The 27,247-nt window shown below is 36.5% G+C and overlaps 1 long non-coding RNA gene across 12 annotated transcripts in view; it reads right to left on the bottom strand.

Moving 5' to 3' along the window:
* LOC139439036 (uncharacterized) overlaps nucleotides 1–26,146 on the bottom strand; it is a 172,003-nt gene extending 145,857 nt beyond the window's left edge. For 2 of the 12 annotated variants that reach the window (XR_011648854.1, XR_011648847.1), the window contains exon 1: nucleotides 26,057–26,144. This is a non-coding gene — a long non-coding RNA (uncharacterized lncRNA). Of the gene's footprint in view, nucleotides 1–10,840; nucleotides 10,946–26,056 lie in introns of all 12 variants that reach the window. The other 10 variants (XR_011648856.1, XR_011648851.1, XR_011648846.1 and 7 more) reach the window with 8 other exon arrangements.
* Between the last annotated feature and the right edge of the window lie 1,101 nt (nucleotides 26,147–27,247).

Genomic DNA, 27,247 nt, shown 5'->3' with positions numbered 1-27,247 from the left:
GCATGCAAAGAGCAGAGATGATCTGAAAGCAAATGCTGATGTAAGGGCTTTGACTAGTTGAAATCGCTGAACCTAAAATTCTTGGATTTAACCAGTCATGGTGGAAGGGAATAGAGCAGCTCATGATGGGAATAATCTCCTGACTCCAGCAAAAGCAAACATGAATACTTCTGGAATTCAAGCACTCTCAATTTAGTCTAACAGTTTTTCCACACATAGAGATTAACCAAATGTATACTCACCTTCAAAAATCAACACAGAAGGAAATTAAATACATTGAAAAAGAATCGCAGAAATGGGCAAGTAAGACTTCAAATACTGGTACTTTCTAACACAGGTTATAAAATAATTATTGATATATTTAAATAAATTAAAACACAAGCTTAGGGGAATGGATATGGCACAGTGGTTGAGTGCCTGCTTCCCATGTACAAGGCCCTGGTTTCAGCCCCCCGTTCAAAAACAAAAAAGAAAAAAAAGGCAAAAACAAGTGCATTTAGCAATAAACTACAACGAATGACCAAGAATATTTGAAAATGAATCAAATATCTCTTCAAGAAATTAAAAATGTAATAAAATTAAAGCACAATGTGTAGTTTAAACAACAAATAAAAAAATATTTGGTGATCAGTTAACATTTACAAACAGTCATTAATAAATTAATCAGTAAATTGAGATATTTCCATAAATACATCAATGTTCCGGAAGAAGTAAGAATGAGATAGAGAAATGTTTGAAGAGATGATGACTGAGAATCTTTCAGAAAATAGTGAAAGGCATCAACTGAAAGATTCAAGATGAATAAATCAAAAGATACCCACTCCTAAACACATCCAAGAGAAACAAACACCAAGAAAGCAACTAGAGAGAAAATACAAATTATCTTCAAATGAGTGGCAGAGAATAGCTGGTATCTCATCAACAAAAAGGAAAGCCAGAACATAGTGAAATTATATCTTCAACATGTTGAGAGAAAGTAATTTCCAACCTAGAAGTCTTTATCCTGCCAAAGTATCTTTCAAGGACCAGGAAGAATGAAATATATTTTCAGACAAAAAAAAACAGGTAAGTTACTAAAAACAGACATATACCAAAGGAGCTGATGAAAGTACTTCAGAGAAAAGAAGAGTAATCATAGATGGAAGATTGAATGGAGAGCATAAAAAATGATAAATCTGTGGATTTATTATTTAGTATAGACTAGATTATATTATGGTAATGCATTAACCCTGAAAGGTCATTGGTTTAACATGAAGAGGTTAGTTTTCCACTCAAAATGCATGGCAAATAACAATCAACAGGAGATTTGCTCTATCTACTCACTTAAGGAGCCAAGCTAATGCGGTTCCATCATTATATAGCTATACCTCCTGAAAAGTAAGGCCTCTCCAGATTTCATGGCTGGAGAACAGAGTACATGGGAATCTTATTGGCTGTCATTTCTCATCCAGCAGTAATGGCTTTCACCACTTCCACTCTCAGCTCATTGGCCAGAACTATTCATATGACCCAAGGGAACAGGTAAAGCAACATAATGAAAATATTCAAAACAAAGTTTTATCAGTTGGAGACTCTGATCTTCTAAGTCTTTGTATTATTTGTAAAGGAAGTAAAGACACTGATCAGTAAAACTATTTCTTCTCTTACTTCTCTAGATAAAAACTGAGTCAGGTCCCATGACTTTTCTCTTCACTGTTAAATCACATAAACTGTATCCAGTTACTCCATACCACAAAATACCAACTCACTTAACAATTAAAATGTCCATATAATTGTCAAACTTCAATCTTGCTTTAAAATCCTAAGTGGATCAGTGGGAGGCAGAAAGGGTGAGTGTAATAAGAATATTCTCTCATTTCCTACCTTAACTTCTACTCCTCTTCCTCCATATTAAACACTGAAGTTTCTGTCCTTTAGAGTTGAAGTTTGAGACAAGTACAGAGGTAAGAACAGTGGAAAGTTCTTTTCTAACCCATATAGTGTTGTGATCTTGTGTCAATGAGGCAGTTTGAAGCTTTTGTGTATGCCAGAAAATCCTTTAATTAAAGCTTATACATTCCTGTGTGTGTAAACCTATTGTAGATTGGACCATTTGACTAGATTCAGTTAAGGGAGCTTCCTTTTGATTAGATCACTTGAGTAGGGCATGACCCAGGATGGGTCTTAATCATCTTACTGGAATCCTTTATAAATGGAGGAATAAGAGCTGCAGACACAGAAAAAAGCTGCAGAGACAGAGAAGAACCCAAAACCTGAGGGAGAAGATCCAGGGAACCAGAAAGTAAAAGAGACCAAAGGAGAGGGGAGAGACAAAACAATGCTGCCACTGTACCCTACCACGTGCCTGACTGTCCACAGCTATGCTCAGGAAGAAAGGATCTCCTGATGATGCCTTGATCTGGACAATTTCACGGCCTCAGAAATGTAAGCTTTTAACCTAATAAATGCCCATTGTAAAAGCCAATCCACTTCCAGTATATTTACTTACAGCAGCTTTTAGCAAACTAAAAGTCAGAGTTCTGGACTTCAGCAATGTTTAAAATTGAGCTTTTCTCTCTTGGGCAGTTGGATACATTCCCCTAGCCTCACCTCCATTCAGATCTTGGCAGGCTAACTTCCAGCTGATCCTTTATCTGATCTGTAGCCACTAAGAACCCAGCAGGCCAACCTATTGCTCTTTTACAATTTTCTATATATAAACACAGAATCTCAAAGGGGCAGAGCTACTAAAGTGGGGAGGAGGTGTCCTGATGTGTATAACACAGATTTTAAAAGAGCAAATCACAGGTTCATTGTTCATCTTTCATATCTACACCAAGCATATTTTTATGTTTAGTAGAATTAAATATTTAGCTAAAAGATTCATTATTACAATTATTACAAGTTACATTATTACAATAAATAGAAAGCAACAATTTGCCAACAGCTACCTATCACTGCATGAAAAATAATTTCATAAAAATTTTAAGAATTCCTCATAGCAATAATAACCAAACAATCCTACTTGTTGTTGCCGAAAATATGACTCTTTAATAATTATTTTTACTATTATTATCATGAACTGAGCAATCATTGCCAAGCATATTATAAACATTATTTCTAATCTTTCAACCAGAATTAGAAATAGTGAAAAGAATATATTATTTAACCCATTTTTTAAGTAAGAAAAGAAGGGTCAATAAGACTGAGTTAGTAAATGGTCACATCGGGATTCAAATCCAAGTCCCTATGGTTCCAAAGCCCATCATCTCCAACAACATCAGGGTTTACTGTGTTTTCATTATTTACTATGACAAATACCTTGAATACATGTGTAAATATGGCTTAACTTTTATATTTCTATAAAATACTTTATTCATCCATTTATTCAACAATATCTATCAAGTGCTAGTATTTTCCCAGGACCTACCTCTAGGTACTAGAGGTACAACACTAGCTAATACACAGTAAACAAATGAACAAATGAAATATAAAATGTCAGGTAGTGATAAATGTGCTAAGAAAAATAAATCAGAATAAAGGATAGAGGAACAGAAACCTGCTTTAGATTATGTGATGAGGGAAGGTCTTTCTATTACAGTGACATTCATACATATAACTCAACAAATAAGTCCATAAAATATGTCCATCTATATATGAGCTTGAAGATCAAATCAAGGTTATCTTCTGAGAGGGTGGATTCTGAGAGGGCATGGAATAAAGTCAATATAAATAGCACAAATAAAAGACAAAAAAAGAGATTAGACACCACTGTGGAAGTGGTGTGGAAGTGGAATGGAATGTCTCTGGCATTTCATGTCCTTAACTTTATCCGTTGTTACAGAGAAGAGTGTGGGAGACCAGGGCAAAGGCCATTAAAGATTTCTGTGAGTCTTTGAAGTTTTTGAAAAGGCAGCAATAGCCCAAGTCAAGGCTCTGAGACTCACTCTTTGTCTTTGATGTTCCCCTTTTATAAGGTTATTTGTTCCAAGCCTTTTTGGAAAAGGAGGAGGGGAAAATAGTCACTATACAACAGTTTTGTGCTTTTTCACTTACCAAAAAGTAAAAGCTTGGGAAATATCTCTGCTGAAATTTTTATAACTACAAAGCTTCATGTTCACCAACTCTTTGAGTACTTAGCCTCTTATTTTACATTAAGAGGAGTTACTTTTTCTTCTTTTCTGTTTTCCTTTGCAAGAAGTATTGTCTGTGAAATTCTTTGACTCCTAAGATAAGTCAATAAAAATGTATGGTATTCCTAAAATAAGTCCCAGGATATGGTGATGAACAAAACAGACACGGCACCTGTTCTCATGGAGATGACTGTCCAGAGAAGCCACACTCCAGGAGCCACCCCTGCTCACCTGGAATTTCTGAGCATACAAGCTTTGTGATTCCAAATATACAGGATGAATCCCATACCTCTGGGTTTTACTCTACCTAGTAAATATAGCCTGAAGTTCTAGATGATATTTTGTGTTGTAAGGTTTTGATACATAACCAATGTTACTCCAATGAGGAGAGTAATCCTTTAAGTTAATATACTTTATTCACCACAGATTTCAATAAGCTGCTGGGTGGTGGCCCTAAAGAACTCAATAAATAACGAAATTTATACCCAAGGGTGAGTTTCTGAACATTTCTGCAAGATCTGCCAGGATTAAAGGAGAGGGGGTCTGGGGAAATAATAGGAAAGATATAAAAAAGATATAAAATGGAGAAGGTAGAAGTAGTCTCTACACACAACTTAAGTGGCTTTTCTTTCCTTGAATTCCTGAATCCATTCCTATCATTTTTTTGCCAGTTTTTACTAATTTATCATGGTTCTCTGCTCATAGATCAGCCTAGAGACTCTGGAAATAATATATAATTGACAACTTGGCAGGGGAGGATGATTGGTGTGGGTTGTCAGTGATAGGGGGTGCATGGGAGGAGGTTCACCTGGGGCATACCCATAAGGCTTATAAATGTGTTCAAGTGTTCACAGGACATTGTCACAGTGGGTGGAGAGTCACACAATAACTGCAAGAATATTGAATTCCCATCCTGGGGAGCTCTGCCACATCCTCTAATGGGACAGCAAGAATCCCCTGAGTACAGGGACAGTGACTAGTGAAGTAGGATGGACCATTGACAGGCCCTTGATGTTGATGGCTGTACTTATGAACCTTTACTTTTGAAATTGAAACTTAACCTAGTATTATAGGGTGCCTAAGAGTTATCTCCTGAGTGTCTCCTTGTTGCTGAAATGTGGCCTCTCTCTAATCTGAACTCAGCATGTATTATCTTCCCTCCAGTGTGGGACATGACTCCCAGAGATGAGCCTCCCTAACACCAAAGGATTACTATCAAGCACCAACTAGCAAAGCAACTGGAAAAAGACCTCAACAAAAAAGGGGAAAGGATAAAGACAAATGAATTTAAATGGCTAAGATACTTCAAAGTGAGTCTGAAGATCATTCCAGAAGTTATGCTTATGCATATCTCAGCATGATCTCATTAACTGCCAGAGTAAATATTGCCTCAAATAGCAGGGATCCTGTGGGCTCTGGAGACATCCAGACACTACATAGGCTGAGCAGATAGCTCAGGAGTTTGGTGCCCTACCAGGGGCACTACTTGGGAGTTTATTCTCCCCAGCGTGACAGAGTTGGACTCAGTTGTGGTTTCCCTACACATGGCTCTTCTGCCCCTTCTATTTGAACCTAGTTAGTATTAGAGTTGATTAGTATTAGAGTTGATTAGAATAATTAGTTAGTATTAGAGTTGATAGGTGTATGCCCAAGTGCCTTAAGTCTTTGGTGATGCATGTGCCAGCTGGGTCTTGAATCTCAAGAGTTGTGCCACCTCCTCTTCAGTTCATCAGACTTGCCCAGGACAACTAACAAGGAGATGATGATGGACAATGACCATCCCAAGGAACAAAGGCAGTTTGCAACTACAAGCAAGATAGCCCCATCCATCTGTCCCATGGGATCTAAGCCCACTCTCTACTAGAGGTGGAGTGGGCACCAATATCCCAGGATCATCAGGATTGGGGAATGAACTATGGACTAAAATAGACTTACTAGTATTCTACTATAGACTTATTTTGATTCTAGCAATGGAAGAAATTTATCCCTGATGAGGACACAGTGGCCACTAGAAGTTCTGTGGGGAGGGTAAGGAAAAAACAAGTACAATATGGGGGCATTTTCAGGTCTTAGGAGTTGTCCTGAATAACATTGCAATGACATTGCAGGCCATTATATATCTTGCCATAACCTACAAAATTGCACCAGAGAGAGTGTAAACTACAATGTAAACTATAATCCACACTTAATGGCAATGCTCCAAAATGTGTTCATCAATTATAGCAAATGTACCACACTAATGAAGGATGTTGTTAATGTGGGAAAATGTGGGAGGTATAGGGAATGGGGTATGTGGGAATCTCCTATATTTTTTTTGTAATCTATGTATCTCATAAAAAGTATATTAAAAAGGATTAAATAAGATCATATATGTACAATATTTGACAATAGTAAGCATTTAATAAATTTTACTTATTATTATAGTTATATTTATTAGTAGTAGTGGTATTCCTATATAGGAATAGGGATGTCCTACCACTACCAGGAATTTCAAAGTACATCACACAAAACTATAATAGTTCATGATTTTTAAATACCTTCTTATACATTTTGAAAATATAAAAGTGATGAGAGACATTTGTTAGGAGAGAAGGACCCACTCTTCTAGGTGGCAGTAGACTGTGTTGTGAGGCAGGAAGAGTGAGTGAGGACTAGTGCTTCTTTCTTTACTTCAGCCTAAAGAGAGTAGGCCTCCATGGAACCACTTGGTGATCTTGGAATTGTTGTCTGCAACTGGGATATTCCATGATGCCTGGCACACTCCTGAGAGAATGATCGCTGACACACAGCCACCTAGAGAGGGAAAGCAGAGAAGGTCCTTCGGGAAGTAACCACTCTCCCATCAAGGTTGAGACCAAAGAATGGTGGCTGTTCTCTGAGGACAAAAAGGGAATTAAAAGAAAGAAACAAACTGCATGCCTAGAGCCATTTCACATTCTGCTTAAGAGGAACAGCTGGGAGGATGACGGAGGTTCCAACATGGAGAGGGTTTGTAGTGAATGTGCCACCACAGACCCCAGGGCTGAAAGAGAAGTGGCCACTGGAAGGAAAGGCCACTGGAGGAAGAAACAGGTGCAAATAGAGAAGAAGAAAGCAGTGTGCCAATTTTGTCACCAGCCAAGCAAGAACTTGGTTGCCTTGTCCCTTATTCTCTCCCCTTCACCCTGATTCATTCTTGATGTGCTGTAAGACAACAGAGGGAGAATGTAGGCAGTGAAGATGCCACCACATTCCTTTCCTCATCTAAGGCACATGGTCAGCCAACCACAGGCCCAAAAAGGAGAAGGAAAAAAGAGGTGAAAGCCCATCACTCTCTGATGGAAAAGTGAAATACTGATTAAAATCTTAAATGAGATACTGGATTTCTTGAGAGTACTTGGTAGCTTGAAGCAACCAAAGTACCACTACTACTTAAGAATGAATATATAGGTAATGGATCTGCTCAGTTTTCATCTAGTGACAGCAGGAAAGCTCCCCTTGAAAAATGTGTAAATCAGATATGGGAGACAAAAATAGCTTTTCTTTATGATTAAAGCCCACACATCATGCTTGTTATTGTACCAACAACATGGTAGTTATCAAATATACTCCACATGAGACATTGTGCTAACTATTTCAGTACTAATACTAATAACCAACATTGAGGGCTATCTATGAGCTCAGCACATGGATAACCACAACTATTCCTCATTTTTATTACATTTGTTTTTCCAATAAGGACCCTGTAGCACAAACATTGTGATAAACAATTTTCCCATTCACACACTAAGTTAGGTGGTCAAGCCAGGATTTTATCTTGTTTTTCTAGTGGCATTCTTTCTATATTCATTGTTTTCTACATAGGTTATTTTTCCATTTATTATTAAAGTTTTCTTACTCAGAAAGGTTAGTGTTTACTCAGTAGAGGGCTCATTAGCCTATTAACAACAGTTTAGTAATCATTTTCTAGTAATTTCCCATCATCTTTATAGCATCAGTGCCTTGAAACTTGATTCTACATCATCAAGGAGCACCAACTTCCAATCAAATTTGAATCCAAGTTGTAATAAATACTTGGCCGATTTAGAGGATACAGGGTTAAGGTAGAAGGTCAAGAAAATTCTACTTCATCTTAGAAGCAATTGAAGGAGTTTTCACTCATTTTGGGGGAAAGTGTTGTATATTCAAAGTTCAAACAAGGAACTAAACTTCATCTAATAACAATTAGAACAGCCAAATGAGTAAACGGTTGCCACAGGATCCATGACTCATTTATACTGTGTGTGAGTGACTGTAAATCATTGCATAACTGTATAATCACTGCAAATAAAATACAATCACTATGTAAAGCAATTGTATAAGAAAAATGCATATCAACACTGTGATAGTTTGAATTATGTAATACCCCAAGAAAAGACATGTTCTTAAATTAATCCACATTCCTGTGACCCCATCTGTAAACAGGAATCTGTGAGGCATTATTATCAGTTAAGGTGTGGACTAATTTGTAAGATCCTATTTAAGTGTGGTCAAACTGAATGATGGCTTAATCCATAGGACTGGAGGCCTTATTAAGAGAGGAAATTCAGATGCAGTCAGAAGAGTGGGAAGTCAGCCGAAACCTGAAGAGCAGACACGAGGACAACCAAGAACACTGCCATGTGTCGGGAGGCAGAGATGCAAGTTAAGGAACCACAAGGACTGGGGTGAGACACTACCAGAGCTCTCCAGACTTTAGGGAAAAAGCTCGGCCTTGCTGGCACATTGATTTTATATTTCAGCTTCTGTGCCTTCATTACTGGCAAGTTGTGGCCATTAATAATGAAAAATGTGTTTAGATTTCACAAATACATTTCACTTAACTTTTTAGGTCAGAACTAAGAGCTCTTTTCATATAACACCGGCAATGAAAGCCTTTTAAAGCTTGACTTAAACATTTAGTTTCAGGAAGTAAAGTTAAGCAAAAGAATAATTCATGAATTCTTAAATCATCCATTCTTATTAGGGTTATCTGACCATCAATAAATTAGAGAAGTAATATGCTTACTTCTTTGTTACAATTTTATTAAATTATTTAAATAATATGCCCACCCTTTGGAGTTCAATCTTTATTATTTTTTTCTGCTATAGATTTTCATTTAGCCTTTGGATAGGACCCATAATCAGAAAGTGCTTTGTAGTCATTTTAAATTCTTTTTGGTAGCAGCTCTGTAAGGCTACTTGCAATATTAAATGAGAATTGTGTTAGCCAGCATTAAAGATGGCTCAGGGAAGCCAGGTGTAATAAACTATGGCCAAGAATGTTTTTGCAATATTTTTTCCATGTTAACAAAATATGAAATCCATATCTGATCTAGATTAAAAAACAAACAAAAAAACACTGCCAATTATTTTTAAATTATCTGTAAGGATTTTTAACGGCAAAGAAATTTAAATATTTCAATATTGCAGATATGAAGTTGATGGTGCATTCTTTAGTTGATATTTTCTTGATTCATTTTCTCTGGTTTTATTCAAGCTGTGATTTTCCACACTGAATTCCTCCAGGACTAGTAGATAAAGCAGATGGCAGCCCCTTAGGAAACTACGTTTATTTAATAATCTGGATGATCCTCATGCTGCTGTATTGAAACCCTAATGGAAACGAATGTGTCCAGAAGGTTCTATAGCAAAGAACAAGCTTGTCTCATTATAAAAAAAAAGTCCATGACATCAAATTGCCAAGCAATGGAAAAACAAAAGGTAATCTTTGTTTTTGGACTAAAGCTTTCACAACGAAACTTCTTTTTCTCAGGTTCTGTTACAGGCATTCTGAAAATGGACTAATGGTTGTCCACTGTAGATGCCCCCAGGGCAGGGCTATCTTTGCAGCTCTTTGAATATTTTTTAATATAAATAGCATCTGGTTAGGCCTTAAAGATCAACTCCTTCATTTTATTTTATTTTGTTATTTTTTTAATGAAGAATGGAAGGATATCTTTTCTTTTTTTAAAAGATTTATTTATTTATTTATACACATACACACTCATTGATTGCTTGGTGTACATTTGCTGTGTGTTATTCTGTGTCTGCTTGTCTTCTCTTTAGGTGACATGTGGAACTGAATCTGGGACCTTCCATAATGGGAGAGGTGTTTAATCTCTTGGGCCACCTCAGCTCCCTGTTCTGCTGTGTCTCTTATTGTCTCCTGTCTGTGTCTCTTTTTCTGTTGTGTCATCTTGCTGTGTCAGCTCTTCACTCAGGCCAGCTCGCCATGAGGGCCAGCACTCTGCATGAGCCAGCTCTCTGCTCAGGCCAGCTTGCCTTCACCAGGAGGCCCCGGGAATCAAACCCTGGACCTCCCATATGGTAGACAGGAGCCCAATCTCTTGAGCCACATCTGCTTCCCAACACCTTCATTTTAAATGTGAGGAATTGGAAGTTCAGATACAATAGCAATTTCCTAACCCTTCTTTGGTCTCTTATGCAGTATTAAAGCTATAAGGATTTACCTGAATTCTTTCTTTAACCAGTTTGAAATAGCATTTGCTATCCAGGCTGAGGTTAAGTTGTTTTTGTAAATTATTGAAAAAAGATTGTTTATTTCCCCTCCCAGTACAAATATACAGGTAGGTTCACTTAAAATTACAGTTACATTGCAGTTTATATAGCCTTCATAGAAGTTTTAGAAAATCTTTGATTTGCATTGCTCTCTTTCAAAGAGAAAGGGAGTAAATAATTTCACAGAATAAATTCAAGTCAACACCTACCATAGTCCTCATTGGCAGGTGATGCAAAGAAGCAATTTGCATTCTGGCCACAGAATATTTCAAGTCACTGTAACTACTGCAGAGTAAACATTGTGAATGTTCTAGCTGTGGGCAGACAAATAGAGAAATAAACTTTATTTACTATATTCCAGTTCCTTTCAAGAAGAAATTTCTTTCAGTTTTTTGGCAAGATTGCTGATGTCTTTTGTTTTTTGTTTTAGTTTTGGTTTGCAACAAATGAACAAATATGACACACTAAAGCTGATTTCACATTCTATATGGATAAATATAATAGCAAAAAGGATGCCCAACCAAATTATCTGGGTTCTGCTAGTGAAGTAGCATATAGCACAGTCTATCAATTAGTATATATACTCTTTAAAATGAAGTATCAAAAGAATAATCTTGTCTCCTAGGTTTTGAATGCTAGAACTTGACATGGACTTCAGCCATATAAATATAATACATACACACCAATATCTTATAAACAATTGGTAGAATAAATAAAACATGGCATGTGCACTATCACATAACTCAACATATCATGGAATAGAGTGTAAACTGAGTCTATGTTAGTCTATCGCAATAAGAATATATCAGGAAAGTGGATGTGGCCAAGGCAACTGGGCTCCTGCCTATCACATGGGAGGTCACTAGTTTAGATCCCAGTAACTCCTAAAGAAGACAGCAGGCTGGTGCGACAGGCAGGCACGCCAAGCTGACACAAGAGACACAAGAAGAGGGAATATAATGAGAGATAGAATAAAAGTGGGGAGGAGAGGTTCTCAGTGCCTGCTGATGCAATGAGCAGATGTGGCAAGTTGACGTGACAAAATGACACAACAAGAGACGTGGGGAGGAAAAACAATGACAGACAACAAAGCAGAGAATGGAGGCGGCTCAAGCGATCAGGCACCTTCCTCCCACACTGGAGGTCCTGAGTACAGTTCCTGGTGCCTCCTAAAAAGGAACAAGGAAGACACAGCAAGTGCAAACAACAAGTGGGGTGGGGGGAAATAAATAAATAAAATAAATCTTAAAAAAAAAAAAAACAAAATATGTCAGAATGAAAATAACACAGGAACTTCTTTAAATCATTAATTAGATAATAAAAGCTGTGGGTTTGGGAGAGGCACCACTGGTATTTTATTCTGATTAAAAATCACATCAAATGTTTACATGCTGTCATTGGATCTCAATGGACATTTTTAGAAGAAACATTTTCAGAAGATCAATAAGACATCTAACACGCATTTCTGTTCTCTTGCATATGTACCATTATGTACATTCAAGAACATGAACCTAAATCTAATTTGGATCATGAGCAATTTTTGTAATAATAAAAAAAGGAAAACACAATGAACACTAGCTAAAGGGTAAGTTAAAGGCAAAAACACCAAAAGACAAGCATAAAAATAAAAACAAAAGAAGAAATGCAACTTTCAAAATGCAGTGACTTTCTGTCAGTTTGGGGCCCAAGCTCATCACACCCAGCAAAGGGCCCAGAGGTAGTCTTGGAGTGTAAGCTGGCCTGCTCTGGCCATTGCTCAGCAGATAGGGAGTTCAAAATAGCCATAGCACAATGAGAGGCAAGGTGGGATGACAGCACCAGTAGAACCAAGAAATGTCCAAGGAAAAAGGAAGAGGAGCTGACCAGTGCAAAACAAGAAAGGACTGAGGAGAAAGGGAGTATACAGAGATTTTTAAATGATTTCTCTTGTGTGTCTTATACAGTGTCTGAAGGTAATTCCATAAATGATGCTTCAAGGATGTTCTGAGCATATATATACTCAATATATACTTCACCAGCTAAGGAGATAGTATTAATAAGTGAGCTCGCAGTGACAGGATATGGTATGTTTTCATACAGAAAACTATTAACACTGACTGAAGCATACATTAATACTAGGGCATTATCATTAATCAAATGTTAAAATTTCATGGAATCTTTCAGCTATCTAACTCCCTTTTTATATTACCAGATCTCCTTTTATGTAGCCTTCTGACATTTGGTTGAATGATAACATATAAGAATTATGAAATACCAGTTTAAATTTTCAGAAAAGATACTTGCAAAGGTACATATTGAAAGATTCATTAGGCAAACTTTGGATGGAGAACAAGAAAATACTTTCCCACAAGTCAGCTTACCAGATAGTTCAAGCACATTAAGAAGCTCTTGATAGAATTATCAATGTTACTAATGGAATTACAAATCCTAAAGAAATACCTATGTCCTCAAGTCCAGAATACGACATGACAAGAGGGAACAGTCTCCTTGTAGAAGCTGAGACCCCTTATCTTGGAGTCTCTGATTTCACAACAGTATTTTCCACTGACCCTTATTAATGAATTACATTTTAAAGTATTTCACAATGAAATAACTGGCAAATGGAACAGGGTGTCAGGATTAGGAGTCATCGCAGTGCTATGCTTTGCTATTTTTTGGTGTGACTTTACTACCAAGCACTAATATAGCAAACACCCTTAAAACCTCAGTTTCCAATCTTGGCAGTGGTGACTTCCCTTTCCAAGGTAGAAGACAGAAAATTAACCAGTCAGCTACAGTAAGACTTGGGCATAGGAAGATCTTAAAAACCGAAGTCTATTCTGCCATTTAAAAAAAAATTAAGATGTTTTTCCTTGGTGTTGTTTAACCAAGTTACTGGATTTTAACCAAACTCTCTTAGACGTGAAAATCAAGCAGAAACCTCACTAAAATGCCACCTGTAAGACTGTCTTTGATGACATACTATTAGATTAGGGATCATCCTCCTTCTCAGCCTAGGGAATAAGATGTAAAGGACTCAGAACCCACCAAAACACTCAAGAATGATTTATATCACTTAAATTAATGTGAAGGATACTTTGTTTACTGGGAATTAGAGAGTTACTTAAATATCCACTAAGCTATACCTGACTAACATATCCTCAGGAATAGCGAGGAGGAGAAATAGAATGGGAGCTCCTGAAGGACTGAATAAAATAGTCTCTGTAGGAAAGAGAGAATTGAGTGGGAAAAGTAGACTAGGGAGACTCAAGGACATCATAATATTGGATAAGGCATTAGGATGAGTCCTATTTAATAAGGGTTTTATGGTTCCTTAGAAATAAATGCCTTTGGAAGAAATCCATAATAGTCCACCTTACAAAAAATGAACTTTATAAAGGATCATAATATAGCAAGCTTCATGTGCAGTAGAGTTGGTTTTTTCCTCTCCCATAACCTCCCAGCATATGGATACATGACATGCTTAGCATCTATATGCTCCGTGAAAAGATATCATTTATGTCCATTGTGTTAAAACAAAATATAAAGTATTTCATGTCACTCAAGTTGGCAGACCATTTATAAAAACCTATGACTGTCCAGGACATCTTCTCACTGTAGCAGTTGAAGGGTATTGGAATGAAATGACAATGATATATTCATAAAAATGTGCAGATATCATCATTAACCATTCTTATTAAAATTATAGTGTTCACATGGATTAATGCTACAGAAGGAAGTCTTGCTAATTCAAATCCTTTTCCCAAATGAACACATTCTATCTGATAAGGAAAATCAATTTCTGTGTGGGGTTCTGAAAGTAATTTCTATTCTGATAAATTCAGAATATATAGATGAACTACAGAATTGAGGCTGTTGATATGGAAAAGCAAAAGGCTAGGAAGGAAATGATGCAGTAAATAAAAGACATTTAAAATGACGACATTTTAAAGGATATTCAAGAAACTATTAACACAAGTTGCCTTTCCGGTGAGTGGAAATAGGGAGTGTGGAATAGGTGAGTAGAGATAACCTTTAATTTTTACTTAAGGTCTTCCATGCTAACAGTTTTTAACTTTATGCATGAACCTCTTTTATAATGACAGTAAAGCCCCAAAATATTACAAGGAATTCCACTGGACATAAAAGAATCCATTTGGATGTGAGTAGCATTCAAGAGAAGTTCCTTTGACATGTTTTTTGTTTGTTTGTTTTTTAATCTGGATATATAGCCTCTACATATAAAATATGACCTTGGATTGGCACCTAGAAGTTTTCCACAGGGTCCTTAGACCCATTCAATACTTTAAGGATGACAGGGCAAAAAGATAGGTCTTTGGGGAGCGGGTAGAGCTCAGTAGTTGAGTGCCTGCTCCACACATATTAATACAAGGTCCCGGGTTTAAAGAAAAAAATACAGGTCCTCAATAATAGCAGGGAGCTGCTGAACCAAGCATGGAAGCACCTCCCCTCCTCCAGAATTCTTGTGTGCAATAGTACCCTTGCTGTTTAAGCCACTCTGGGGAAGAGGTTCTGTTATTCGCAGCTGAAAGCAGCTATACGAGTACTGCAAGTGTGTTGGATGTTCTGAGACTCTCATAATCCTGCAAGAATTTGGGAAAGTTTCTTAAAGAAGATAACACAGAGCTGGGTCCCTCAAGTTTGGTAGCAGGTGACAGTGGAAGATGTGTAGAGTGGATGTTTCCTGAATAAGGAATAGATTCTTTGATCTTATGAATAGGGGAAAATAAACCCTTCAAGAAATTAATTACAGAGATCAACTAGCATAAGGCCTCTATGCCTGAAATAAGTTCATTTTTATGTAAGTCAAAATTACTTTCAGCTGTGAAAGAATTGACCAAACATTTATAAAGAAATAAAATAAATGCATAATAAAGAAAAGACTGTAAGTGTATGGCTGCCAAATATATTCCCCATTCCATACATACAAAACTAATTCTAGCTGAGGATCATGTATAAATAAATACATATATTTGTACATCACAAAAATTTTTATTTTGAGTTATGCAAAGCTTTATATAAGATGAACTTTCACAAAAAAAGTAGGAAAAAGCTGCTGAATGCTTAGCATGTGTGTGGTACTATTATTTCTCCATTATAATAAATGAGAACGCAGGTTAAGTGGCTTGCTCAAGCCATACAGCTGGTATAGGGCAGAGATGGAATTAGATCCCAGCTAGTTTAGTTCCTGTGCTGTGATCTGTTCGACTATTTCTCAAGATCAGTAGGGTACAATTTACATACATTTTCTCCTCTGCGTCCTACACATAGTTCTCTGGATATTCTAGGATCTCAGCCAATACACATTTAATGATTTCTCCATGAATACTCATTTCTTTTTCTTTATTAACATGTAGTTGTAAAAGAAGTGCTTTCTTTATGCATTTTTTAGCTAGTTAGAGATTGAGTGGGCATACCATATGCAAAAATGATGTTCTGTCTCATAAACAGAATCATTAAAAATTTTTTTTTCAAAACTGAATTTGGATTTGTTCAAATCAACCCAAACTGTTGGTGCCAATCCACTGGAAGTTAAATATTTTACATTACTGAGAAAAAAAGAGCATAAGATTTGACATCAAATGCATAAACAGAAGGTTACTTCAAACAAAAGAAGAAGCATATCATCACAGCCCACAATTGCGATTAATTCTTAGAGTTAGCCTTCTCTCTTCCCCTCTTAGGAAAAAAAAAAAAAAGCTAAATACAAGAATAGAAACATGGAAAGTGAAGCAACATGCATCACTGAAAAACTAAAATAGTGAATCCCCTCAAAATTTTAGAAGATGAAAAAGATGGGAGCAGTATCAAAAACAGTGGAGATAGAATGGGTTCCATGGGAGAAAATTGAGAATAAGAATCATGTTTTTGTAGAAAAAAGACCAAGACATGCATCTCCAAAGTGCATCTTGATATGTGTACAATAAGGCACAACACCCAAAGTAACATAAACTGCAAGCAGGCTAGAGACAAGAGTTTGGTTTAACCAACTTGGTTCTAATAAGCAGAAAGTGAGCTAAATATGGAATCATACAAATAAGCCATATTTAAAATAAACAGTCCATTTGGCAGAAGGGAAGGTAGATTTTGAATGTGAGCAGACCTACACCTCTCAATGTCTACTGGGTGAAGAAAAAAAAAGGCTAAAACATTAACTTATCAAAATACAACTATATCAGGAAAATATCCAAAAGTTTGTAATATGGCTCTAGGCCTTACCTCTCTAAGACGTGTTACAAAAAATTTCAACTCATTCAAAGATGAGTGATCAAAATGAAATCAACAGAGAACCTTAGGAAAAAAAACACACTACATGAATAAGGGAAGAAAAGAATAGGGGGAAAAAAACAACAAAGGCAGATGAAGAATATTCACCTAAAAAATATTGCCACAGAGCAGATGGAAAATAAGAATAAATATTCCACCAAGAATGTAAAAATTTTGCTGAAGCAGTTGCCTTTGTAAAACAAATGTACAACATCAAGATAGAAGAGACCAGTAAACAAAAGAAAGTAATAAAGTCTAAGCTGATAGACCTCATGAAAAAAAGGCAGAACAAAAAAATTTAGCCATCACTGAAGTGAATTGAGAAAAAAAAAATCTTGCTGAGAACACTAGTAAGAGTCATCAAAAACGTAATAGGTAAACTTAATGAAGTGAAATGAAAGCAGAGTTGAAAAATTATGATACAGTGACCAGAAATTGTGGATCAATTAATTAGGATCAACCTTCTTGTTGAGAACAACTGGGAAAGCCAGGCAAAATGCTTTCAATATACCTGTTAGAAGACAAGAGAACTAAAATGAGTCAAGGCGGAGAGAAAAGAAAAGAAGCAACTCCATCATTTGAAGCCACTGAGAGGCAGTAGGGATTTTGAGAGACTAGTGGAATCAGAGGAACACAAATTGGAATTCAGGACCTGCAAAAGAAAGAAAGTCCTTGTTTTCTATTGGGCCAGAAACAGCTACACCCTTGGAGAAAGGGTAAATGAGAACTAATGAGTGTCACAGGGACTAATACCTGGTTCTGAGTCATTTCATTTCCTCATGGTGCCACTGTGATTTGGTGTTGGTAGTGCCAGAATCAAATTCTCCCTAATGGAAGATAGCATTTCACCTAGGCCTCTAATTCTTCCTATAACTTTTCATATATAATGTTAGGCTCACAATAAGTCAACATGATCAAAAAACAAGCAAACAAACAAAAAGATAGAAAGGAAATCATAAAGGATTCAGATTATGGAGTAATCAGATGGATTTTAAAAATAATTATAAATATGTACATGAAAAAAATACTAGAAGAAACAGATGAAAATTCACTAGATAAGGTTAACAGTTAGATATGTCAGAATACAGAATAGTGAACTTGAAGATAGATAAAAGAAAAATCTAGAATGAAGCACAAAGAGATAAAAGAATGAAAAATACAAAAGCAGGATGGATTACTTAAAAGACAGGGATACAGTGAAAAAGTCTAACACTTATAATTTGAATCACAGAAGGAGAGGAAAGAAAAAATAGATGAGAGCTTTAATAGTGGAAAAAACACAACTTCAAGCCACAAATTTAAGAAGTCCTGAAATCTCAAAGACAATAAATAAGAAGAAAATAAAACCTAAGCACATCATCATCAAACTGTTGAAACCAAAAAGAAAATACTAAAAAGCAGCCAAAGAAAGATGTTTAACTTCAAATTAGCAGTAGTTTTTGGTTTGGTTTGGTTTGGTCTGGTTTGGTTTTTTTTTTTTTTTTTTAAAAAAAGCTAATTTCTCAAAAAAAAATTCTAAGTGCTAAAAGAAAGAATTGCAGACAGAATTTCACATGCAAGAAAAGTGTCCTTTAAGAATTAAGGTGGAACAAAAATATTTTAGACAAAAATTGAGATAATTTATCACCAGCAGACTTGACCCAAGAAAAATATTAAATAATTTCTTTAAACAGAAGGAAAACAGTCCCTGATGTTCAGAGATACAGGAAAACTTGAGCAACTAAAATATGTTAGTAATACTAAATGTTTATTAACTGTATAACAGTAATAACAATGTATTGAAGACATATATAGGTCAGGAAGGTTATAAATGAAGCTAAAAATGCACTGACTCCCTTGAATTATTCAGGAAGTTGTAAAAGTTCCTCTTTTTACTAGAATTGATAAACCAAGCAAGTGAATAAAAAGAAAAAACACATGAACAGAGAATAAGATGTTCAATTAAAACCCAAATATATAATCATATGAAAGGCAAATGGACAAAATTCTGCAATTGAAAAAAATGTAAGACTAGTTTCAATGCTGCTTAAAAGAGACATTTAAAATGGATGCAGAGAAATCAAAATAAAATGGTGAAAAAACATATAACAAAGAATAAAGAAAGTAAAGCTGGTGTAGCTATATTAACATTGAACAAAGTAAACTTAAAAGAAAAGCATTAAAGATGATGAGGAATATTTCATGATGATGAAAGTCTGAAATCATCAAGAAAATATATTTGTAAGTTTTTACATAACTAATAAATAGCCTTCATATATATAGAACCCAAAGAAAATAAATTAAAATAGACAAATATACTAATACCACCTTAATTAATTTATAGAACAAGGAAACCAAAAAAAGAAAAAAATCTCTAAAGATAGGAGATTTGAACTTTATTAAGGAGCTCAATCGTATATATGATATATATATGTCATGTAACATTATACCCAAAAACTGCAGAATTCATAATTTTTTCAAGTGCACTCAGAAAATTTATCAAATAGGCTATATACTTGTCCACAAAGCAAGTCTCAACAAACTGTAAAAGTGTGAAAACATACAGAATATATTCTCTGACCACAATAGGATTAAGCCAAAAATAAAAAGTTAAATAGAAAATGGCATATGTTTGGAAACTGTTAAATATCCTTTTAAATAACCTGTAGAAGTTTCCTATCATTGCTGTAACAAACTACCTCAAAGTTAGTGGCTTAAAACTATGTAAATTGGTTCTCTTATATTCTGGAGATCAAAAATTCAAAGTATTTCACCAGTTCAAAATCATGGTATCTGCTGGCCACACTCCCTCCAGAGGCTTTAGGATTGGATTCATTTCCTTGCCTTTTCCAGCTTACAGATATGCATTCCTGCTATTCCTTGGCTCACAGGCTCTTCCTCCATCTCCAAGTCAGCAGTGAAAGATTGGTTTAACTTGAACAATCAATCTATGTAATTCATCATATTAATAGACTGTTGTACAACATATTGTCCTCAGCTCTTCATCTCTTTGTATCCATGCCCTTTGCCATTTAAATTTATATTCCTTCCCATGACATTTGGAATGTATTTCCCTTCCTCTTTACTTTGAGCCCAGCCTTGTGAGTTTTCTGGCTAGTGGGATGATATTAGTAGACAAGGGTAAGCAAACACTTGAAATTGGTCACATGGGTTTGGTATCTAGTACCTCTGCCATCATTACAAGAATATGTTCTAATTAAATCACTGGTTCTGAGATGAGTATAAGGAACATGTGAGCAGAATCATTTCAGCTGGCCTGCAGATCTGTGAGAATAAATAGTGATTGTTTTTTAAGCCAGTGGGTTTCAGAATAGTTGGTTTTACAACATTATTGTAGCAATAGCTAAAAAAAAAGGAGGGGTGGGGGTGAGGAATGGATGATACTTTAAAGAAGAACTAAAATATGTAGTATTGATTTGGGGACCAGATGGGAGAAAGTGAGAAAAATGTTACAGGAGCCTTGCAAAATGGCAAGTTAATATAGTACACTGAAAAAAAAAAAAACTATTTTATGTTTGTTTGTTTGTTTGTTTGTTTAAAGTGGTAAAGCTGTCGCCTACAATAACAAAGAAGATAGAAAATGTATCTAATGAATTGTAATTTTGGAAAAGATGTTTTCCAGGCAGAGTACTCAAAGTATCACCTAATCATTTTTGTTTCATATAATAAGAAAGTAAAAGCAGCAATAAATTCAGAGACGCAATGGCCAATTTACAAGTAGATTTTAGAAGGTATAGCACTCAGAACTTGCTAGGTTGAAAAATAAAGCTGCTTTTTATCAGTAACTCTCCAGTCAGTAAAAGATTCTCAGAGAATGATACAGTCTTCAAGGGGGTGGGAAGAATTAAATCAAGACTCTGACCACTTGATTCATCCTGATAGTAAAGTCCGTATCAAGAATGTAGTAGTTATACCATTTGTTAAGCACTATGAAAAAATTAAGATGACACCTGGTAGGTCCTTTCAGTTGGATAAAAAGACTCAAGGTAAACTTCAGGGTTTGGTTGCTTAAAAATCTGATAGGCCCCAAATATCCATAATTAAGTCTAGAGAAAGAAAGTTTCATCTCAAAAAATATGATAGGGGAAGCGAATTTGGCTCAACTGATAGAGGGTTCAAACCTAGGACCTCTTGACCCGTGTGATGAGCTGACCCACATGTAGTGCTGATGCATGCAAGGAGTGCCCTGCCATGCAGGGGTGTCCTCCGCATAGGGGAGCCCCACATGCAAGGAGTGCACCCTGTAAGGAGAGCCACCCAGTGCGAGAAAAGTGCAGCCTGCCCAGGAGTGGCACCACACACACGGAGAGCTGATGCAGCAAGATGATGCAACAAAAAGAGACACAGATTGCTGGTGCTGCTAACAAGAATAAAAGTGGACACAGAAGAACACACAGCGAACAGACACAGAGAACAGACAACTGGGGGGATGGGGGGGGGCAGTATGATAGGGGTAGCAATGGACAAAATGAATTGATTAGAATCAAATATGATTAAAAATCAACAAAGATGTTAGGAGATCTCTATTAGAAAAAGAATTACCAGCTTGGGCTATGTGGTTCAATCTGATGACCCCCAAAAATATGTTCTTAAATTTAATCTATTCCTGTGAGTGTGAACACATTGTAAATAGGACCTTTTTATGAGGTTATTTCAGTTAAGGTATAGGCCACCTCAATCAGGATGGGACCTAACCCTGTCACTGGAGCCCTTTACAAGACATGAAATTAAGGCAGAGAGAGAAAGCCAGAGGGAGCAAGAAGCTGAAAGAAATCTGGAAGAGAAGTAAGAGACCAGGAAATGCCACCATGTGCTCTGTCATGTGATGGAGGAACCAAAGATCGCCAGTAACCAGTCCCAGAGTGCCACAGTCTTCAGAGAGAAAGAATCACCTTGATAATGCCTTCATTTGGACTTTCCCAAGTCTCAAAATCATGAGCAAATAAATTCCCATTGTTTAAGCCAAACCATTTCATGGCATTTGCTTGAGCAGCCCAGGAAAGAAAAACAGACTAAATGGGAATGATACCATTTGAGGTCCAAAAAACCAACTATAGCTAGTAGTACCCAATTAGTACTAGTAATTGGTACTACCCAACTAGTACCCAACTATCAGCATGCAGGCAGCAGGTAAGAAAATTGCTCATGCCCCCCCACCCCAACAAAAAGGATATTTTCTAATGGCTTCTACAGAGGATGTCAGGGAAGGTGAAGGAAAAGCAATTGGTCCCAGAGAACAGAGGCAAAAGTCATGGAAAACAATGGATGTGATGAAATTCTCAGCATAGAAAAGAAGGTTAATCAAGGAATATTTCCTACATCCATTGTTTTAGTTTGTCAAAGGGCTGCTGATGAAAAATGCCAGAGATATGTTGGCTTAACAAAGGAGATCTATTTGGGGTAAAAGTTTGCAGTTCTGAAGCTGTAAAATGTCCAAATCCAGGCACCATCAGAGGTGTTTTCTCACCAAGATCAGCTACTGTTGATCCTGTTGTCTGACCACATGACAAGCAAGATGACCTCCAATCTCTGCCAAGTTCTCTGCCTTCTCCTCCAGAGTCTACCATCTCCTGGAGCTTAGCTGTGGGCAATCAGGCATAGGACATGTCTCTGTCCAGGCTTCCTCTATCAGTCTTGGGTACTCTACTCTCTCCCTGAGTTCAACAGCAGGCTATCATGCATGGCTCATCTCTCCATGGGACTCAGCTCTTTGAGTCTCTTAAAGGCTTCTCTCCTTGAAACTCAGCTATAGGCAAAAGTGGAGTCCTTTCTTTCACATTGCAGGATCAAATATTGTGGCTTCATTTTCCTCTGTCTCTGTGTGTCTGTTTATATCAGACTCAATCTGAGTCATGCCTCACTGATATAATTGAATCAAAAGTCATAAAGTGATCTTTATCAAGTAATTTAATCAAAGGTACCTCAAGTAATTTAATGCAATCAAAAGGTCCCATCCTGGGAAGAAGATGTGGCTCAAGTAATTGAGCTCCTGCCAACCACATGGGAGGTCTGTAATTTGGTTCCCAAAGAAGACAGCAAGCTGATGCAATGTGCAGGTGTGGCAAGCTGACACAAGATGATGCAACAAGAGACCCAAGAAGATAAACATAATGAGAGGCACAACAAAGCAGGGAACAGAGGTTCCCAATGCCTCCTAAAGAAGACAAGAAAGACAACGAGCTGACCAGCAGGCACAGCAAGCTGACACAAGAAGATGATGCTACAAGAGACACAAGAAGAAAAAACATAATGAGAGGCACAATAAAGCAGGGAACAGAGGTGGCGCAAGCAATTAGGTGCCTCCCTCCCACCTTAGAGGGTTTCGTGCCTCATGTTGTGCATTGATGAAAATTGGGGGATCCTAAGATGGGTATGAGTGTATTTTGCATAGGGAGGGTGTAAATAATTGTGAAAGGGGGTGGAGTATGTAAGATTTCTTTACTGGCCCCAATTCTTCACTTTCTTCTGTCCAGGCCCTTTGTCATATAGCTTTAGAGTTCCTCACATAGAATGTGGAGTGCCTTTCCCCTCCTTTTGACTTTGGACTCAGCCATATAATTTTCTTTGGTCAATAAAATGTTAGCAGTCCTGAAGCAAATGATTATTATTTTAAGTCATGGAGTATTGTCATTATGCAATACCATAGTGACAATAGCTAATCAACACACAGACTAAAGAATAAAAATTGTATGATCACAAGCGGGCGAAGAAAAAACATTTGATGAAATTCAACTTTCAATCACGATAAAAAACTGTTAAGATAAAGGTATTTTCATTATTCTGATAAAGCATTTCACACATACACACAAAAAAACTACAGCAAATATCATCCTAATAATGAAATTTTAAGAGCTTTCATGCTATAATAAGGATATCTGCCCTTGTCACTACGATTCAAATTTTACTGGAGATCCCAGCCATTGCAGTAAGGCAGAAAAAGAAAAGAAACTCTAAAGATTAGGTAGGAAAAATAAAATTTTCATTATTCACATACATGCAAACACATAAATGATTATATAGAGAGAAAACACCAAAGAATATACAGAAAAATTATTAGAATTATAAAGTTTAGCAGAGCTGGTGAGTACAAACCCAATGTACAAAAATCAATTGTACATTTCTATAGCAGCAACAAACAAAATATATGATTTGCACAACAGAAAACAAACTTTCAGAATTCATTCATTCAACAAACATTTGCTATGAATTGTTGGATTATTAACAATGGTGCTCATTTAAGGAAAAACCCTTTATAAGAGCTGGGACAGCTTTTTGGTTGTGAATTCCTTAATCACTGAAATGTATTCAATGCCTGCCTGAACTAACAATGGGACTTTTGTTTTGTTTAGTTGTAGGCTTGGGTTTTTTTAAAATTTCTAGGCCAGGCTAATGCCTCTTCCAGATAAATTAGATCTCTTGGGCATTGTAGGGTAAAAAATTTGCAGTTGCCTCTTGGGCTCTAATAGAAAATGATGGACATATTCACTAAATTTGCTCACCCCTTACCACTATAAATAGTTTGAATTGTTCATTTTTAATTATTTGCAGCATTCAAAATTCACCATCATGTTCAGCCTTGTCATACAGGAAGGAATAGAATATGCTTGTTCTTTCTTCTGCAAAACTGTTGTTTCCTGGTTTTGTTGTTTTAAAAAATTCTCTTTCTCCATGTCTTCCCAGGTGGCTGGGTGCAGATGAATTATAAACCTCACACATGCTACCGGGAGTGTGCTGTGGAAGACGTGCAATAGGGAATGCAGGAGACTATATGTTGAGAGCAAGCAAACAACTCTAATTAACCGTTCACCCACTGCTTTTCAGGACTGATAGCACATGAGGTTATGACTTTCCCTTCCTTGTTCTGTACTAACGATCAGAATGTATAAGCTCCTTAAAGATAGAAAATGTACCTTTAACTTAGTTACTATCTTAGACAACATTTAATAAAATGCTTATTTACTGAATATTTAGATTTCTGACTGCCTAATAGGATTGATCAGTAGTCCTTCATTGTTTTATTAGTGTATTTTTTATTGCTTTCTGGGTTAGACCCAATCTTTAGATTCCGGTTTCTCATAGGTTGTGATCAGAAGGAAATGAATACCCATATGCAATACTGGTCTCTCTTTTCTTTCAACTATTGCAGTTTAAGAAAAGGCCTTTCAAAGAAAGACCTTAAGTATGCCTGTATGTTTTTGCCTTACAACTAAAATAAAATTTGATGGTCATTAGTTTTCTGGCATGAACTAGCATAAAAGATTAGTTGTTCAATGCTCTTAGTACTTTCCATAGATAGCTTCACATGAGGGTAGTCACAAGTCTCACTTCTGAACAAGAACAAGTGCATTTATGATTATATCATCCAAGACTTGATGAAATGGTAGGTAGCTCAACAGAGGGCATTTCATAGCTATGGACATTTTGAGGTAAAACAGTACATAAGTTACCAGTGGTTTGGCTTTTATTTTGGTCTGTAGTTTTTATCTCCATTTCAAAAGAGATTGACCATTCTTAAAAGGCAGCAAAGACAAAACTGTGCCTGTGCTTGTGATTTGTGCTCAAGCTTCTCATGTATATAGATTGATGTGAAGTTCTTGTTAGTTATACAAAAATAGAAATCTGAGGAACAAGTGCCTTCCTGAAAGACACATTATACCAAATCATCTGATTTTAACTATCTGGACACTTTCCTGTTCTCTGCCCTCAGAAAAGAAACCCACAGGTTTCAAAGCAAAAAAGCAAACAAACAAACAAACAAAAAAACTTAAGAGCATTTAAAAGGCAGACTACATGTTTCCAATTATCTTTCTCATTATGAGAGACTGTTCCCTTCATATTAGTTTTCACCTACTTTTGATGAGCTGAGTCAAAAAGCAGTTCCACCTTGCTATAGGAAAATAAGAATTCCCAATTGGAGAAAAGGAAATGTATACCAGCCATCCATTATTTAGGCACACTTCTAGTTTCAGACCTCACTAAAAATGTGAATAGCAGGAAAACACAAGAGTCTATTCTTTGTGTCCATCTGAAACCAGGAAGTGATGACTCCCACTGGAGAGAGTTTGTTTCTACTTGCTTCCAAACCCAGTTTTCAGATAAAAAATCTCCTTGGAGAGGTAGATTGAAGCCTCACTTTGTTCAGCAAACAGCTGACTTACCTCCAGTGCTTCAGCCAGCAGACCTTGTTCTCTCTATTCTGTTCTGAACCACTTTCAAGAGCAAAAGGATGTTTGTTGTTTCAGGACTGAATGCTGTGAAGGAAGTTTGGAAACCAAATAGTCTCAAATACATGCTCTTGCATACTAATGTCTCTAGAGCTCATCTAGCTTTCACAGCTAAGTGAAGATTACAATATATCCTAAAATACTTGAAACTGTTTATCTCAATATAGCAGTATGTAGTAACTAAAGAGTTACTTAGTGAAAGTTTTAGAAACCAGAAAATTACATGAAAAAATAACACAAAATTGAAAACAAGACCCTAGATAAGAAAAAAAAAAAGAATGTCTCTTTTTCCCTCTATTTTAGAGGAAAAAAGCAACATAAAAAGAAAAGAGTTGGGTTGGATGGTGCAGGGGAAGAGAAAAAAGTGTGAAAGAACTACCCAGAGAATTGGGTTTTACCTAAACAAACAAACAAAAAATATATTAAACACTATTCCTCTTTATCTCCTTCTTGCATCCCGAAATGCATATTGACATGCCAGGTTTTGTTTGTTTTTGTGATATGAGTAATTTCATCAGGACAACAGGGACCATTAGAGAATTGGAGCCCAGGAGTTTTCCAAAGATCCAAACCAGGATGTACAAATTAACTGAGCCAAACTTCCATCCAAAACAACCTCGAGAGTGATTTTATATGCATGTTTTCCCTGTTCTAACTCTAATGTCTTCAGCTGTTTAATGCAATACTTCATATGTGCATACAGGATAGTATGTGGTCGCTGCTTTAAGCTCTATAGTAATCTACCTGGGTTCAGGTTCCAGCAATGATATTTATATTAGAAACATATTGGACCTTGCCAAGTTTTAATTTTCCCATTTTGTAAAATGGAATCAGTGATAAAGTCTTCACTTTACAGTTGTTGACTGACTAGACAAGAGCATTTTTGTAAAGTTCTTCCTGTGTCAGGCACAGAGTTGGCTCTTGTTTTTTAAGAAAGACACTGGACCAGCAGTCATGGACCTTTACTTTTCATCTCCAGATAAGTCTTTGACAAGCCAGAATATCTTCAGAAAGCACCAAGTGTGAACTGGAGTCTTTCCCAATACCCAGGGCTCTTCCCTGGGAAGAGAAGGGGCACCACCAGCCAGAGGAGCAAGCAGTGAGCTGCTTGTGTCATTGCTCTAG

The sequence above is a fragment of the Dasypus novemcinctus genome, chromosome 5 (assembly GCF_030445035.2).
Source record: "Dasypus novemcinctus isolate mDasNov1 chromosome 5, mDasNov1.1.hap2, whole genome shotgun sequence".
Lineage (NCBI taxonomy): Eukaryota > Metazoa > Chordata > Mammalia > Cingulata > Dasypodidae > Dasypus > Dasypus novemcinctus.
This window is presented reverse-complemented; position numbering and strand designations above follow the sequence as displayed.